The 14,944-nt window shown below is 35.6% G+C and overlaps 1 pseudogene; it reads left to right on the top strand.

The window, feature by feature from the left end:
• LOC149260644 (DNA repair protein RAD51 homolog pseudogene) overlaps positions 1 to 9,517 on the top strand; it is a 75,742-nt pseudogene extending 66,225 nt beyond the window's left edge.
• Positions 9,518 to 14,944: the final 5,427 nt, after the last annotated feature.

The raw sequence follows: 14,944 nt of genomic DNA, 5'->3' as shown, positions 1-14,944 counted from the left end.
TTGACATGGGCATAACTTGTTCACGAGGTTTGTGATCGTTGAAAACAAAGCATAACACGTATGAGGGCCACATTTTATTGTGTGCTACTAATCGAACAATGGAAATGGTGAGGGCTTGCAGAATCAACCATGGATCTCCCTGAGAACAACATTTACTTTACAAATCTGATGTTGAAAAATAACATTTACTTTACAAATCCATTAATTAATGGTGTTACTTATTTTTTCCATTTCCATTTTTTTTCCTGATTTATCTATGATTTAGGTGGGTTTTAGTCCCCACCCAATTCAAATTTTGTAAAAAGAATTAAAATAAAAACTACTTCGGTGAATTAAACTTCCCCAAAACTGCAAATAAAAATATCAATCTGATAATAAAATCTGAGTGTACATCTTCTTCCATCCTGTTAGGTCTTGAAATTGTCATTCACTTCCATTATACTTTCACTATCATATCCATTATATCACCTCCATTTCACCTTCAATTCACTACCATGTCACTACATTCATCTCACTTTCATAATTATTGGGTCACATTTATGTTTTTCCAAAATTTATTAATTCTTAGCATTTTTAAGTGAATTTGTGGTTAAAAATTAGAGAATAATGTGCATATGCTTATACATAACAAGTGGGATGAGATTGTTGACATGTGTAGGACAAAAGGAACCTTTTAAAAGACCTTTATGTGGCATCCTAAGGCCAAATTCGAATTTGAGTGGAGAGGATCATGGGATCATGAAGATATGTGTCACATTCCCTATTTGTATTGAAACTCTAAGAAGACGTGTCTTATCATTTCCTATTTTGATTATAACTCTAGAGATATAGGGAGAGATTCATGGACTCTCATTAATGAGATGACTTCTCATCTTTTTGTATAAATAGGAGATCTCTCTCCTTTATTTGGGAGCTTTTGTTAACTTGGTTAGCTCAATTTGTCATTACTTTGTACTTTGTAATTTTGAAGAATTTGAATAAAGCTTTGAGGTTCCCAACATGGAAAGAGATGTGAAGTAGGAGATGTCATGGAGCATATTAGAATGTAAGGCAGAGTAGATTTTATTTGTAATTTTGCTTTAATTTCATTCAAGTATGTCATTTTATCTTTATGATTGTTTTCAAGTTTTCAAGTTTAGATTTTCCATTCATGCAAGTTTAATTCATGCAAGTGTGTTCAACCAGTTGATTGTAGATTTATCTAACTGTGTAATCTATGCTTAACAAAATAGTCCAAGAAAATAGTCCTCCTATTTTCCAAATGGTGCTTGGAGCATTAGAGCACATAGTAGATTAGTTTTCCTTTACATGTTTTGTATTTGCTTTCCATTTGTAGATTTATTTAACTGTGTAATCTATGCTTAACAAAATAGTCCAAGAAAGTAGTCCTCCTATTTTCCAATTGGTGCTTGGAGCATTACAACACACAGTAGATTAGTTTTCCTTTACATGTTTTGTATTTGCTTTCCATTTCAAATTAGCATAACTGATTGTGTTTCCTATGCTCGCTAAATCGTGTCATGAAGGTGGCTTCATTTTCCAATTGGACTGAATTTGGGGGTTTGTTCACACAACGGTGATAGATTCATTTCCCATGCTTTCTTAAGATCACATCTATTGTATACTTAATTGCTAAAGTCATTTCAAGAAGATGATTTCGACATCTTCCTATATTGAATGTTCCCAATGGTATTTGAGCATGCAGTAGATCATAGTTGTTTTTGTATTGCTTTAAACTAGCATTATCATTTTTGCTTTCATTTCATAGACATTTTGCCGACCTAGATTAATCTAACTATTCAAAGTTTTGATTTGTTTTTATCTAATGTTCATTTCCTTTTTCTCCCTTCTTTAGAAATTAGATTTTAACATTAAAATTCATTAGATTTAGTTGTCCATTAACATTTAGAGATTCATTTAGAAGCGTAACTTTTCTTTCTTAGATTAATTCCCTTCAGCATAAGAAACAAAACCCCCAAAAACAACATAAACTATAAAACAACGAAGTAAAAAAAAAGTTAACTAAGCACATATAGTGCACTACACTTCATCAGTTTACGATACCCGGATTGATAATTTATGTAGAGCAATTTAAGACGTTAAATTGACTAGACATTTTGGCGCCGTTGCCGGGGAAGTGTAATTAAGAGACCTTATTTCTTACATCTAAAAAAAAATTAATAATTTATCGAGTATGTTCTCCTCCTGCAGTTTGTGTGATCTGGAGGATCAGAGAAAGAATTGTTATGTTAAAAAAAAAAAAAAAACAATAAAAAAATCCAACTACTTTGGTAGGTTCAGCTGGCCAGATTGACTGGTTATGGTTTGTAGTGACCCTCAAAATGACGCGTCTTGTTTAATAAGATTTTTCAACTTCGCTACAAAATCTAGCCCTATTCTGCAGCTAACTGTGTGTTACGTAGCTACTTCCATAGTTTAGCAGGTTATAGGCATCAAACGAAGAAACCGACCAAATGGGCATCTTTGGAATCATCTCGACATGGATTCTATCCTAGTCACCCAGCCCAGATCGATTAAAAAAAACCAGCTTAAGACCACAGTCAAAGTCCCGTTTTCAGGTTCTAGTACATTCACTTTGAAGCCTTAGTTGCTTGAAATTGAGAACCATTAATCATTTTTATAAAAATTCACAATTTCAGGAAAAAAAACCAATGGCTATCTCCAATCCCAGTTTCCAATGCAGTCTCAATAGAAAACCTGCACATAAAATTTATGGCACAAATCCTTTATTCTTGTTTAAGCTTTGGCCTTGAAACAAACCTGCAAGAACATTTAAAAAAAAAAATCAAATGTGCAAATTATAGAATTCAATAGATCGAATTTCTCAAGCTTCAATTCAACCTGCAACCAAGAATGTAACTGTTGTTTGCAGGATCCAAGTTTGACTCACGTTTAAAGCAAATCGAACTCAGAAAGCTCGAGTGCAATACTTGCAGAGAAAACACAAAATTGTAAAAAATAAAAAAAAAGGTCAAAATTTAAACGCAAATTTAAGCCAAATGAAAACGAATTTAGGAAAACCGAGACATGGGTTTTTTCGGGAACAGGGTCAATTAGATAACCCAAAAATGGTTTTGAGAATTTCGCAACGGTTTGAGAGAATTTTCCGGTTCTTTGAAGCCCCATTTGGCATGCTGCGTGAGAAAAAACGATTTTCATTAAATGAATAGAGCACTGTTTGAACACGGCATGCTCCAGGAAGAAAAATTCAATTTAAAAGCTAATTATGCTGTGGCATTCAATCCATATGGCACGATATTTTGTTAAATCTAAGTATCCAATTCGATTCATGCAATCTTCGTTTTAAACTCAATGACTCGTACTTAACCGGACTTCCCCAGGACACTTGTTAAACGGATAGATTCATGACATAACCTATTTGAATACGACTCTTCAAAACCCTAATTGTTCATTTATTACACCAAGTTTTTCTCTTAAACTCTCGCAGCCTTTTTGTGCATACAGTCACTCTGTTACCTTGTGCACACAGTCACTCTGTTTTCGTACTCTCTGTGTATAACAGTCACTCTGATTTTCACACAGTTTACGTGTACAACCACTCCGTTCCATATACCTTGATCACACTCTGTTTCCACACATTTTATGCATACAACTACTTTGTTTTTGTATACCTTGTATGTACAGTCGTTTTATCTCATACTCATAGTCGTTTTACTTCCATATATTCTGTCATTCCGTCCCCATATCCATAGTTATTTTTGTTTCTATATACCAGTTGTTTCACTGCAATATACACAGTCCTCTTTACGCAGTCACTCCATTTCTCAGACAATGAAGGGAATTTTGAAGAATAGCAGAGAACAGAGGCTCATGAATGATTGGTCCAAGTGCACTAGCTACTAGAAACACAAGTAGGCAAAACATTTCTGTCAGTAGTTCAAAATACTTGCCTGAAAATGAAAAATCCATCACTGTTTTCAGTTGGGTACATGAACTCATTTTCACATAGAAACAAGGATTTCGTGTTGATGCATATTATAGTGACAACACAATCATAGATTTATGTGTTTTGATCTGGAATAGAGGTGTGTGTTATCACTATGTCGCCGCATATTTTTCCTGACTTCAGGGAGCAAAATGAAAAACAAAACCAAAGGTTCATAGGTAACAAAAAAAAAAAAATGAATCAATGAAATAAGTAGATTATTTGCTCTTTTCTGGAAGGTATTGATTAATTTTGGATTGATAATGAAAAAAACATAGCTAACTTTCTGTTCAAGATTTTTAGCTATAGAAACTGTGCACGTTCTGCAGCTGAGAAACCTCACTGTTCAAATCAGCGTAACTTTCTCATACAAAATCGGATTTCGACGATTCAAGTGTCATTGGAAAGATATCGACGAGATCTACACAATGAGAAATTCATCATCAGAGTTTGAAACAGTCAAGAATGAAGAAATTGTTCAAAAGATATAACAGTTAACTTGAGGCACTAATTTCGAAGCAGGTATAAATTCTTTTGGTTTCCTTCGTGAACTTGTTTCATTAATACGAATTCTTAGTTTTGTGTATAAATATCATAACTAGAGAGATTGATCACCTCTCTCTTTTGATAGTCTTACATTCCATTGCAGAAGAAGTATTAGTTTTTTTTGCAGGTTCCAGGAGGAAGGACAGATGACTACAAGTGAATAGTGTCTCTCTTAAAGACCAATTTGTTTCATAAGAGGATGATCAGCAACAAAGAAGAAACATCGATGCATGAGCACATGCTAATGAAAAATTAGATACAAGCACTTGCAAAACTTTCAGATATTGTTGTCTCCATTACATCCACATTTCATAATAAACCATTCACCTCATTTCCCTTTATATTTTCCATTTATGTTCACATACACTTTCCATTACTTTTTGTCCACTCCTAACCCACAAATAAAAGCAAGAGGCTCAGTTACATGCTTATTACCCATTGCCATTATTACTTTCCATTGCCATCTTCCATTTTAGTTTTCGCTTTCCTATCATTTTCATTTTGCAAATAAACCTTGCTTCAATGCAAATTATTGAGTCCATAGTTCTTTGAGACTAAATTTCTTGCGAAAACACCTTGAGGCTTGCATGCCTTAATGGCAAGTCCTCATGCCGACGAACAATGGGAATACATTAATGTCCCTTGTTCATCAGATCTTCTAGGTGACTCGAGATCGGCAAATTTATTCGTACCTAGCAAGATGTGTTTGGGCATCTTGACTCATTGTCATCAATGGTGAGAGTTCTCGTGTTGACTAGTGGCATCCATTAATGGCCACTAAGTCAACAATTTCCTGCTATGTTCGACATCCGAACATCTATTCACATAGTAGGAATTGTGCCAATGAGTTTTGAAAACATGAAGACTATTATTTTTAACATTTTGGAGCAGACACAAAAGATATGTAGCTGCAACAGATCAACACCATTCAGCAGCAAATTCAACAAGTTTTAGTAGAAGCAATAAAAAGTCATCTTGACTCTTTTATCCATGACTTTTTTTGTCCAGCCACTTGAAGAAGATTATGATTAGAATTTTGTAGCCACCATACATAAAACTCATCCATTTCAAAGGGTAAGTTAAGGTACATCATTTTTTAACTTTTTACCATAGAATTCCATAAAAAGCTAGAATGATAATTGTTGGAAAAGCATTTTTCTTTCTCATTTCATAAAATTCCCAATACCATCAGTTGAGGGGGAATACATTCATATTCATATCTTGACATGTTCATATCATATTCAGAATCCCACATACTTCCAAAATATATTAACTATTACATTATTATTATGAGCATACAATGGCTTTTCAAAAGTGCTTAAAGGATAATTGGATACAAACAATGGTTGTCACACAAGAATAAACCATGATGCAATCCAATAAAGATATACTTTGCAACAATAATCAAATTATCATTATGCAAAGTTCAATTATTAAAATTGAATGCAACAAAAAAATATGGTTGTAACACATGAACCAACCATGTTGCAATTCAAGTAAAACACTTTATAGAAGTATGAAGTTATCAAATGATATCATGCAAAGATAAGTCAAAGCTCAAGGATCAAAAGAATTAATGTAATATTTATTGCATGAGGACATGCAATAGTTTTAGTTGGGGGGTATGTTGGGTCTTGAAATTGTCATTCACTTTCATTACACTTTCACTATCATGTCCATTATATCACCTCTATTTCACCTTCATTTCACTACCATGTCACTACATTCATCTCACTTTCATCATTATTTGATCACATTTATGTTTTTCCAAACTTTATTAATTCTTAGTATTTTGAAGTGAATTTGTGGTTAAAAATTAGATAATAATGTGCATATGCTTATACCTAACAAGTGGGATGAGATTGTTGACATGTGTAGGTCAAAAGGAAGCTTCTAGAAGACCTTTATGTGGCATCTTAAAGCCAAATTCGAATTTGAGTGGATAAGATCATGGGATCATGAGGATATGTGTCACATTTTCTATTTGTATTGAAACTCTAAGAATACATGTGTCTTACCATTTCTTATTTTGATTATAACTCTAGAGATATAGGGAGAGATTCATGGACTCTCATTAATGAGATGACTTCTCATCTTTTTGTATAAATAAGAGATCTCTTTCCTTTATTTGGGAGTTTTTGTTAACTTGGTTAGCTCAACTTGTCATTACTTTGTACTTTGTAATTTTGAAGAATTTGAATAAAGCTTTGAGGTTCCCAACATGTAAGGAGATGTGAAGTAGGAGATGTCATGGAGCATATTAGAATGTAAGGCAGAGTAGATTTTATTTTGTAATTTTGCTTTGATTTCATTCAAGTATGTCATTTTATCTTTACGATTGTTTTCAAGTTTAATAGTTTAGATTTTCCATTCATGCAAGTTTAATTCAGGCAAGTGTGCTCAACCGGTTGATTGTAGATTTATCTAACTGTGTAATCTATGTTTAACAAAATAGTCCAAGAAAATAGTCCTCCTATTTTCCAAATGGCGCTTGAAGCATTAGAGCACAAGTAGATTAGTTTTTCTTTACATGTTTTGTATTTGCTTTCCATTTGTAGATTTATCTAACTGTGTAATCTATGCTTAAGAAAAAAGTCCAAGAAAGTAGTCCTCCTATTTTCCAATTGGTGCTTGGAGCATTAGAGCACACATTAGATTAGTTTTCCTTTGCATGTTTTGTATTTGCTTTCCATTTCAAATTAGCATAACTGACTGTGTTTCCTATGCTCGCTAAATCGTCTCAAGAAGGTGGCTCCATTTTCCAATTGGACTGAATTTGGGTGTTTGTTCACACAATAGTGATAGATTCATTTCCCATGCTTTCTTAAGATCACATCTATTGTATACTCAATCGCTCAAGTCATTTCAAAAAGATGATTTCGACATCTTCCTATATTGAATGTTCCCAATGGTATTTGAGCCTGCAGTAGATCATAGTTGTTTTTGTATTGCTTTAAAATAGAATTATCATTTTTGCTTTCATTTCATAGACATTTTGCCGGCCTAGATTAATCAACGATTCAAAGTTTTGATTTGTTTTTATCTAATGTTCATTTCCTTTTTCTCCCTTCTTTAGAAATTAGATTTTAACATTAAAAGTCATTAGATTTAATTGTCCATTAACATTTAGAGATTTCATCTATAAGCACAACTTTTCTTTCTTATATTAATTTCCTTAAGAATAAGAAACAAAACCCCCAAAAACAACATAAACTATAAAACAACGAAGTAAGAAAAATGTTAACTAAGCACATATAGTGCACTAAACTTCATCAATTTATGATACCCGGATTGATAATTTATGTAGAAAAATTTAAGACGTTAAATTGACTAGACACATCCCATAAAAACAAACTAATCTCGACGTATGCCCAAGCCTAGTCATCCAAAAGAATATTACCATTCATTCTTTCACATTTGTCCACGGATTGTTGTCTGTCCCTGATCTGAAATTACGTTTCGATTCATATCTGTGTTATTAATTTCTCTTGCAATTTTTCCACATTTGTCTACGGATTACAACCTATCCAAGATCTGAATTTACGCTTCGGTTCCAATTGTCAGCCAAGGAGAAGCACACGTATTCATCGCAGCAATTTGGTTGGCATGCATATTATTCCATTGCTTAGGCTGTCTTGCAGGCTAGGGAAACTAAACGAGGCCACACTTATCTGATCAATATGGAGGGTAATGGCATTTGTGCCAATCTTGATGCTTACACAAATATGATACCATGTACGAATTTAGATGCAAACAATTGAGGATTCAGTAGAGTCGAGGATTCAACGTTTTGGAAATTGAATAAATTCCTTTTTTTTTTTTTTTACTGGATCAATTATAATAGTTTCTTACCATTCTACTACGGAAATTCACCCAACTAACTCAATAATTTTTTTTTATAGGAAATATTGATTAGAATGCTAATACTATGGTTCAAATTGACTAGTGAAAAGGACTGGATTCTTAATAGTTGAATCTAGGGGCATGATTATACTTTTAGGTATCAAAAGGTGATACAGTTATTAAATCTGGCAGATGTGAAGAAAATGAGGAAGAGCACACTAGACAATGCAAAAAAAAAAAACGCACTCTTCTCGTGAGGAACAACCTGAAACTGATCGAAGGGTCAACTAGGTAGCACCAGATGCACTTCTTTCGTATTGGGTTTCCTTCTAAACTCGCTTTCTCAGTAATATTCACATGGAGCAACAGCCATAGGTCTCCGAGGAAGACGAAAAAGTAGAGGAGCAACATCATAGACCCTACCCCATTGAGAAACTCCAGGCCTGTGGGATATCTGCTGTTAATATTAAGAAGCTCAAAGATGCCAGTATTGTATGGTAGAATCTGTTGCATATTTCCCCAAGAAGGAGCTTGACACGCTATTAGAAGGAGGGGTGGAGAGAGGATCAATCACAGAGATCAATGGGGAATTTCAAACAAGAAAAACCCAATTATGCCACACATCTCTGCCTTACTTGTCAATTTTTGTTAGATCAGGGAGGCGGTGAAGGCAAAGTACTTTTTATTGATGCCGAGGGAACCTTCATACCACAATGACTTTTACAAATTGCAGAAAGGTTTGGGCTCAATGGAGCAGATGTGTTGGATAACGTTGCCTATGGCAGAGTATATAATATGGATCATCAATCTAGGTTGTTGCTGGAAGCAGCTCCTATGATGGCAAAGACAAAGTTTGCTCTGATGGTCATGGATAGTGCTACATCCCTTTATAGAACGAACTTTATGGGCAGGGGCGAATTATCAGTAAGGCGATTGCATCTTGCTAAGTTCCTTAAAAGTCTTCCAAACCCTAAAATAACCTGAAAATAACACTATAATGGGTCCTGAACATATTGCAAATACCGCAGGAATGATACGCATGGTGAATAAGGAGGCCGACGTTACCAATGATACTGGAATGGTTAGTAGAAATAGCGATAATGACAGTGTAAGCCTAAAATGCAAATCAGCAAGGGAAAACTCTCGTAACAATTTGGTTAAGCGTGTAAGGTCGAAGAGTTGAAGTGTAGGGACCAACCCTATATATTTATTATTATTATTATTATTTTAATCAAAATAAAAATACAACCAGAAGAGAATAACATTGGGAATTCAAATTTTTTAAGCACTGTCTAACACATCCCTAAATTTCATTTCATTGAACATATCATCTAATTTACATATATTTAACTAAATCCATAAAGAGATCATACAAAAGATTATTGTAACACATAAGTACCGTTCACCAGAAGACGAGATTCAAATTTGATTTGCCGCTACTTGTCTTCCTTTGTTGTTGGTTACCTTCGAGTATGAATGGCAATGTGCTTGATCCAAATGCAGTGACCCACTAGTTGACCTCTCAGCCTACTCTTTGGATACTCTTCTTCCCCGCAGACCCCCAAGCTGCAACGGGGTTGTACAATGGAGGAATGTAATAGCTGGTAGAGGAGAGCACTCTTTGACTCAAGAGTCCCCTCTCAAAAGTCCTCTACCTAACCAAATTCAATATAGTTCGTAGTCACTACTCTGACATAGTCTCATCCATCCAACAATAGGGTAAAAAGTCCTTTCTCCCATGGCTTTCCCCTTCTTTTATAGAAGTCCTCATAGGTGACACTTGACAATTCATGCATAATTAATTATTTTTTATAATTCAATAGTTTTATTATTCACCCACCCATGTATCACTCTCTCATTAAGGGTCTCCAAAATTATTTACTTAAATTTTAATTTAAAACTAATATTTTCCTCACCGCAACAAGATTCCTATTTCTTCCCCTAGTTGTCTCTTGATCCCCCTTTTTACTCCTTAATTTGTGTTCATTACTGAAGTCAATTGATAAGTCAAGATTTGATCCCCTATCTACTCCCTAATTTAAATCACGTTATCTCTTAGATGGATATTCTTTTGTTGGTTGTTGCCACATGGAGGTTCTCTAAATTTCTTTAAAATTTAATTTATTAATCCTATTTTAATTCACCATCCTCTTCTCCTAATTAGGTTTAACTACTTTAAGATTAATAATTATCCTTACATTTATGTCCCTCTTTCCCCTTTTTACTTGATTAAATTACATTATCTACCTAAAATTGTTCAACATGGGAAGGTTAGAGTTTTTAAGGTAAGATATTTTATTTCTTCCTATGATTCCTTTAACCCAAGTTTTATTCTTGATTTAATTGCCTCGGTTCTATTCATTATTTACCATTTGATATGAATTTATATGGTTTTCATATCTTGATTATATTTATTAATTAATTATTTTTTTTTATTCCAAGGGTGCCAAGTTTGGTCGTGCCCTTCAAGAACTTCCCTTGAAGTTCCAAGGGTGTCGCACCTAATAGTTTATTTGTGATGCCTAGGGTGCCAAGTTGGTCGTGCCCTTCAAGAAATTCCCTTTAAGTTCCAAGGGTACCAAGCCACTTGCCCTTCAAGCATTCAGTGGCTACAAGGGGAAAATATAGGTGCAACGACAGAGACCACTATGATCTCTTATGTTGCCTTCTATAGTGAGACTAATGGTGTCGGAGATAAGGGAATCCACCTTAATGCGTGCCCCCCGGTAAAATCCTCATGAGCGACCCAACTTTGGGACCTGCCTTCATGACATTCTGATCTTCAAGGCGATGGTGTTTCAACCTTTCCAACCCAAGTCACAGTGGGAGTGCTAGTGTATGAGATCAGGGACACTGTTCCACCCCTCGCATGCAGTTCCATCCAATTTGTACAACCCCATCACCCATATGTGAGTCATTCGGCCAAGCAACTAATTTGTGCGTGCAACCACTAACATCTCATCAGAATATAGATAAACATATTTAGCAGGTTTCAAAATTGACTTAGAATTTCAAAGATAAAATAATATAATTTTTCATCAAACCAGTTGCCGCCAACTCGTCATATGTGAGTGCTTCTGGTGGTTTCCTACTATACTCAATAATCATCAGTAACAAGGTTTCTCAGTGTTAGTCATTGTCATAATAGCATCATTAACATCACCTAGTCGTTCGCATCATTGTTCATTGTGAACCAAAACTAATGCAAGTAGGTAATGTAGGGGACACCTCCATCATGGCTATCATCATCAAAACATCAATGGAAACATACATATCCATGAAACTATCAACATCGTAACATCAATAGAAACATACATATCCATCAAAGCTATCGTCATTATGATTTTAATAGAGAGCATACATATCCTTTACTGCCATCATCATCATAAATTCAATAGAGACCAAAATTAACCATTTATGCTACAATCATCATAATATCAATAGAGAACATGCATAACCATTAATGCTACAATCATCATAATACCAATAGATAACATACATAACCATTAATGATATCTTCATCATAATATCAAAGGAGAACATACATAAACATCACAACCATTAATATCTCAATTACTAATAATAGAGACATGTGCTCGGATCCTCAACTTGAGTTCCTCAAAGAATAATGTGTGGGCCTTAGGGTTAAATAAATGTTAGTCATATAACTGTCAATCAACTAGAGGTGTGCACTACACATGCTATGGCATCAAAGGCTTGGACATATTGGAGAGAAGGGCTTTCAGATACTTCATAGTAAATGTATGGTAGAAGGTTTAACTAATAGCTCTCTGGATTTTTATTTCTGTGAAAATTGTGTATATGGAAAGCAGAATCGGGTGAGTTTCCCTTCTAGTGGTAACAGGGCGAAACAGAGATTAGAGCTTGTGCACAGTGATGTGTTTGGACCTGTGAAGGTTCCATCACTGAGTAAGTCTGTGTACTATGTATAATTTATAGATGACTTCTCAAGGAATACATGGATATATTTCCTCAAAAAGAAATCTGAAGTCTTTGACAGGTTTAGAGCATTGAACGTTTTGGCGGAAAACCAGACAGAGAAGAAGATAAAGGTGTTGAGGACAGATAACAGTGGATAATTTTGCAACAAGGAATTTGAAGAATTCTGTAAGAAGTGTGGTATAGCATGGAAGAAGACTACTCCATACACACCTAAGCAAAATGGAGTTGCAGAAAGAATGAACAAGACGTTGATGAAAAGGGCAAGAAGCATGCTCAGTGGTGCTGGATTAGGACATAAATTCTGGTCAGAGGTGGTAGAGACAACATGTTACCTGGTTAATAGATCACCTTCATCAACATTGGAGGATAAGACTCCACAAGAGGTATGGACTGGTAAGAAACCCTCTATTTCACATCTGAGGGTATTTGGATGTGATGCGTATGTTCATGTTCTAAAGGAGAAAAGAACCAAGTTGGATAGTAAATTTGAAAAGTGCATCTTTATTGGGTATAAGGATGGTTTAAAGGGTTATAAGCTTTAGAACCCAATAACAAGGAAGGTTGTGTACAACCGAGATGTGGTGTTCAGGGAGGTGAAAGATGTTGTTAAACATGAAGGCCTATCAAAGGAACCTGAGAAGATAGAGTTTGAGCTAAAGGAGGAAGAATCATACTCTATAGTAGAAGAGGAATCAGAATATGAAAAGCCACAAACTCCGGTTATGAGAAGATCAGTTCGAGAAAGAAGGAAGCCAGAAAACTATAGTTCATCTGCTTTCTGTTCAAATTTTTCTTTATCTGTTACTGATGATGATCCCAGAACTGTGAAGGAAGCAGTAGATTCAGAGGATGACAAACTCTAGAAAGAGGCCATGGTTGATGAAATGGCATCTTTGCACAAAAATGAGGCATGGGATCTAGTGGAGTTTTCGACTGGAAGGAAACCCATTGGCAGCAAATGGGTGTTCAAGAAGAAGATGAATGTAGAAGGAAAGTTAGAGAAATACAAAGCTCCGTTGGTAGCAAAAGGTTATTCCCAGGCGTCGGGAATTGAGTTTGGTGATATTTTTCTCCTGTTGCCAAGGCAGCTTCTATTAGATTACTTTTATATGTTGTTGCTGCTTTTGATTTTGAGGTAGAACAGATGGATGTGAAGACAAAAATTTTTCACGGGATCTGGAAGAGCAGATCTACATGAAGCAACCCGAAGGCTTTGAGGTGAAGGGTAAGAAAGAACTGGTATGCAAGTTAAAAAAGTCTCTGTATGGGCTAAAACAGTCACCAAGGATGTGGTATCAGAAATTTGATACATTTATACGGGGACTTAGCTTCACCAGAAGCAAAGAAGATCGCTATGTGTATTTTAAATTAATTGGTGACCGTGTTATTTCTCTGGTCTTGTATGTGGATGATATGTTGTTGGTTGGAAATGACAAAGAAATTATCCAATATTTGAAGACCCAATTGTCTTCCAAATTAGACTTGAAAAATCGTGGTGCTGCAAACTATATTTTGGGCATGGAAATTAAGAGAGATCGGGCAAAGAGGAAGCTCTGGTTAAACCAGAGGAAGTATGTTGAGACAATACTGCAGAGGTTTAATATGCAGGATAGTAAACCAGTGAAGGTTCCTATTCTTGTAGGTGTAAATTTATCTACTGAATAGTGTCCCAAGACACAAGAAGAGGAAGAGGACATGTCACATGTTCCATATGCAAGTGCAGTCGGTAGCCCGATGTATGCGATGGTCTGTACTAAACCAAACATTGCCCATGTAGTGGGAGTATTGAGCAGGTTTATGTCAAAATCAGGGAAGGAGCATTGGACAATACTGAAGTGGGTTTTCAAGTATTTGTGTGGCACTAGTGATTATGGCTTGTGCTACCAAGGAAGACTAGGATTGGACAGAGTTTTGGATATTCGTGGCTTTGTTGATGCAAACTAGGCTGGAGATCTAGATCAGAGAAGATCTACAAGTGGGTATGTGTTTAACCTATTTGGAGGTGGAGTCAATTGGATGAGTAAGAAACAATCTGTAGTGGCATTATCAACTACATAGGCATAATACATGATAGCCACTCATGTAAGCAAGGAAGCAGTTTGGTTGCAGAGATTGTGTTCAAGTATGGGATTAGTGCAGGGAGCTATAAGAATAGACTGTGATAGCCAAAGTGCAATTTTCTTAGCAAAGAACCCTGTTTACTATTCAAAGACAAAGCATATTGATGTTCAGTATCACTTTGTGATGGATATGATAGAAGACAAAAGGGTGTTGTTGGTAAAGGTGGACACTTTGAAGAATACTGTAGATGCATTGACAAAATATGTGAGCTCTGAGAAGTTCTCTTGGTGTAGAGAAACAATGGGTGTTGCAGGGTTGGATAAATGACTAAGCTCTCCTGTGGCCCCCTGTGGAAAGAAAACAAGTGGGAGAATGTTGGGTTGTGTTATATTATTTCCATGACTAGCCCACCTAGTTAACCGGGGGCTTAGAGGGGGGGCGGAGCCCCCCCTTCATTGCGCAGTGGGGGGTGTGGGGGGGGTTTGACGGGGGTGGGTAGCACCCCTCTATGGAGTCCGAGGCAGTGCCCCGGGGAAATTTTTTTTTTGGACTCCATATTAGGTG

This window comes from Pinus tabuliformis, chromosome 6 (genome assembly GCF_031772625.1).
Source record: "Pinus tabuliformis cultivar Carrire ecotype Pingquan chromosome 6, CPIR1, whole genome shotgun sequence".
NCBI lineage: Eukaryota > Viridiplantae > Streptophyta > Pinopsida > Pinales > Pinaceae > Pinus > Pinus tabuliformis.
This window is presented reverse-complemented; position numbering and strand designations above follow the sequence as displayed.